Genomic DNA, 4512 nt, shown 5'->3' with positions numbered 1-4512 from the left:
CTGTACAAATCAAAGTTGAGTTCAATTCACACTAGTCTCTTTTCCCTATTTCCCTATTGCTGATAAAAATCTGTTCTTACCACTTTAGTATCTAACATTTTTTATTTTTGACCCTAATAAATTCTTAGGGTTAAAAATAAACAAATTAGAAGAAATTAGGCCAGAAAAGTAACTTACCTGGCAAGACAACATAATTAGTAAGTGATAACCCCATAATTTCAATCCAGGCCTGTTTGATAAACAGTGTCAATTACCTTGCTTCTCATTTGGACAAATATAGTCAACTTTTCTTAAAAATTGAGAATAAATCTTATATTGAAGGTTACTCAATTATATAATACTTAAAGTATGAGATATAGGCTTTTGAAAGTCCATTGCCATTAGAATTCACAATTGAGAAAGCTAACTTCTGTTAAAAAATGCATTAAAATAATTAATTCATAAAGGAAACTATAAAAGCCTAAAAATAGATCTATGTAAAATAAATATTTTAAAGACAATATGTTAAATAAAAAGAATATTGACATGTTTTATTTCTGGATTTATTAATGGAATTGATAATTATAGGAAATGTTTCTTTATAAAAGTTCAGCTAGATGTTTATAAATTCCTTCAACAGAAGCTACAAACAGAAAGAATATAGGCTTGAGAATCAGAGACTGAAGTTCTAATCATAGTCCTTCATTTACTGATTATGTAATGTGAGCAAATTACTTAATTCTCTGAGCCTCAGTTTCTTCAGCTACATAATAAAGACAACACTGTGGTAGACAGAATTCTAAGATGGTCTCCAAGATTTCTGGTTCATTCTGTACATGCCCTATATGGTTTTGTGGCTGAATGTGCATGAGACCTATAAACACAACGCATTCCCATAATTAGGTTCCATTATATGGTAAAATGTTCATATTTTACAGATGTTATTAAGTGCCCTAATCAGCTGATTTTGATTTAATCAAAGGGGATATTATCCTAAGTAAGTGGACAAGCTCTTAAAAGAGGGTATAGATGTCAGAGATATGTACTTCTGTTGACTTTGAAAAAGTAAATTGCTATGTTGTGCAGGGATAATAAGTAGGTGACCTCTTGGAGTTTACTGCAACCTCCAACTGTCAGCCAGGAAGAAAATGAGAACCTCAACCCTACAACCACAAGGAAATGAATTCTGCCAATATCTGACTCATCTTGTAAGAGGACCTCTAGCTTCTAAAGAGATCACATCACCGCTGACAACTTGATTTTAGCCCAGTAATACTATAAACACAAGACCCATCTAACTCATACCCATTGTCCTTTGCATTGCTGAATCACTCCTCTGGTATAAATGCAATTCCAGATTATAAAGCATGAAGTGTTTTTAAATGCCTCAGCTAGTAAGGGCGGAAGCAGTGTGGCAGAGGTCCGAGCTGGGCTGCACTGCCCCCACCCCGGGCTGCCATGATGGAACTCAGTGTTTTGTACCTCCCAGAGAAGCTGCAGTGGGACCTGGAGGCAGAGCACGTGGAAGTGGAGGACACGACTCCCACGTTGCATGTCCAGCTTCCGAGTCCTCGTGGTGACAGCCAAGTTTGAGGGGAAGCCACTGCTTCAAAGACACCAGCTTGTGAACACTTGCCTAGCAGAAGAGTTCCTGCACATCCCTGCGTTTGAGCAGAAAACCCTGACCCCAGAGCAGTGCGCCCATGAGCAGCAGAAATAAGGGACCCAGACCAGCACACCTATTAAATTATGAATCAGCGCCCCCCCAAATATAAATAAAATAAAATGCTTCAGCTATTTCTCTGATAACAGAGGCAAGAAGGAAATAATAAGGTACCACGTGACTCATTATCACTTCCTTTATTATTTTCAAGACTATTTGGGGAAAAATAAACCTTCACAGTTGCTCTAAATTCCTCATTTTCTCTTTTTTCTCTACTCCAAATTTTCAAATCCAGTTCCTAAATATGGGATAAAGGCTCCTATACGGTAATCTTTTTTCTAAAACTGTAGTCACTAGGTGGGTCATCTTTGTTGTAAAGCAGCTATTTCAGTTAGTCTCTCAGTTACAAGTTAAAGTATATTTGGCTAAGGTGGTTTAAGCAAGAATCATATTTCTTTATTCCATATAAAAAAAGAAGTCCACAATAAACTTTGGTTGAAAAACTGGAACCTAAATTCTTTCCAGTTTCTATTTTACCATTATCAGGTGTTAGTGATGGGTTTTCTAAGCAAAGCATAGCTGGTGCAGTACCAACCGTAATATTCTTAACAGCACATCAAGCAGGAAGGAAGTAGATGATGTCATATAGGGCCTTTATCTTATACAATCCTTTCTTTTATTCATAAGATAAACCTTAATAAAAAGCACTCCAGTGAGACTCCTTTTTAGCTACCATGTGCTTCCATGACTGTTAGCAAAGGAGTATGGAGTTGCTATGGTTGGCACAGACCAATACAACTCATTCCCTGGTGATGGACACATCACCCTTCAAACACAATAAGAAGTCTCTTAACACAAAAAAACCAGATAGCCTAGCAATGATGACTTCCTTACTAGGGATCTTTTCTCAATATCGTGCAAGATGCTGCTGCTTTTGGTGACCATTTGTCTTACACTAGGGCTTGGGACAAATTCCATAAGTCCTACAGTATGGATTAAGAAATGACTTAACTGGGAAAAGGGGAAATGTACAAAGCTACAGAGTTTATAAGAGAAGGTAATCATCCTCCATCTTTCAATTATTCCACAAAGAACAGTGCTGGGGCCTGGGAGATTTGCTGAAAGAAAGTATATGTTTCTGTTTCAGTGAAGGGACCCCAATCCTCCAATACTTTTCATTCTTGCTTATCAGTTAAAGGATACACAGACTGCACAGACACCAAGATTTTAGTGCTTGGTTTTATAGGAGCTTTATGGGAATGATAGCTGACTAACACCTGAAAACAATGGGTTCTATAAGAAGTTGCAATCTTCTTGCAAAGAAATGAAGGTCACTATTACCATGGAAACTTTTGGATACAGCCCTTCCACTAGAAAGCGTTGAGTGACTTGTTCCAACTGGCTTATTTCCCCAGAAATCCAGAATGAAAAACATATAAGCATTTTCAGAGAAGTCTTCCCCATGGTCTCATCAAGTAAAAATGTTCCATCTTGCGAATTAGCCTGTCCACATGCTGAATAGGAAAAGAGTGATATTATTTGTCATTCCTTCATTCTAATCTATTCCCTGTTTGATTCTGGCATCCAAATTGAAGTTTATCATTCTCCTTGGAGGTATGTCAAATTGCTCTATTTTAAAATTGTGTTCTGTCATTGCATAATAAGCTCTGTGAAGATAGAAAAGTTGAATTTTTTGTCACCATTGACCTCTCTAAGAACAGGGGAAGTGAGAACCACCCAATGCAATCCTAATTTCTACTTGGGTCCATTCAGATACAACCTACCATTTTCCCACTAAGGTTAAAGCAATAAAAAAGAGATTTATTGTGTCTTCTTATCCCTTACTCACAGATTTCCAAGTATCTGGGAGCCCTACAAAGACAGCTTTAGCTCCTCCCTCAATGGCCCTTCCTTCAATTTATCAACTGGCAGAAATCATTAATTTGATCCACCTCAAAGTTTCACTTGTTAGTGACTACTGATACAGGGGATGATTTTCTCAAGTCACAATTAGTGCTGGTAGTTTCAAACATTGGTGACAGTGCTGTGTCAGGATCACCCCTAAGCTCCTCCCCTAAGCATTGTAAATACTGTGAGTATGGATGGTGATTCCAGCTCCTGAGATGTCAATGGCCACATTGCAGCTACACATGTAAGGTTCAGGTACGGATTTCTACACAAAAGCCAGTGACTCTACTTGCTACTGAATTTCCCCACACAAATTCTACAAATTCACTGATGCCTTAAACTCTAAGTCTCTTTAGTTCTTGCTCTACTTTTTTCCTACAATTCTACCGCCTTATGATTTTGTCATGTTGGGCAGGAAGCTAGTGTGAGAGAAATTACTTTAACTGTAATACTTTCTCTATATCACTGACCTATCTGCTTCAGTTAGCTTGCCTTATAATTAATTCTTTATTAGAAATCTCCTCATTCTCCCACATAAATTGATAAATACCTGCCCTAAACCACTAGTTTTCCAGACATGCCTGAATGCTGGGATGAACACAGCATAGGCTCAAGCTAGTGACCCCCCCGCTTCCTCCAACTCCCAACATTGGAATCTTAAATATTTATGCCTTTCCAATATTTGCTATTTTTCATCTGTTTCCCTACATACGTTGTCAGTAAATTGCCTTAAAAGTAAATAAGACCAAGTGACTATTTCTAACATCAAAGAGTAAATTTAATACTCTCCCATATGTATTTCTGCATTGCTCAAAGGTTTTTGAAGAGTACACTGTGTTTCTATACTTTAAAAAAATATAAAAATAAACAAAAGCTCAAAGATAGAATAGTTAGAAATAGGGAGGAACTGTATCTTCAGAAGATAGGCAGATTGATGACAGATGCTGAGTGAAAAGAAAGGA

The 4512-nt window shown here is 37.3% G+C and overlaps 1 pseudogene; it reads left to right on the top strand.

The window, feature by feature from the left end:
* Positions 1-1440: 1440 nt before the first annotated feature.
* On the top strand, positions 1441-1699 carry LOC131754367 (bolA-like protein 2 pseudogene; annotated as a pseudogene).
* Positions 1700-4512: the final 2813 nt, after the last annotated feature.

The sequence above is a fragment of the Kogia breviceps genome, chromosome 4 (genome assembly GCF_026419965.1).
Source record: "Kogia breviceps isolate mKogBre1 chromosome 4, mKogBre1 haplotype 1, whole genome shotgun sequence".
NCBI classification, from domain to species: domain Eukaryota; kingdom Metazoa; phylum Chordata; class Mammalia; order Artiodactyla; family Physeteridae; genus Kogia; species Kogia breviceps.
The sequence above is the reverse complement of the archived record's forward strand: the minus strand, read 5'-3'. Positions and strand labels throughout refer to the sequence as shown.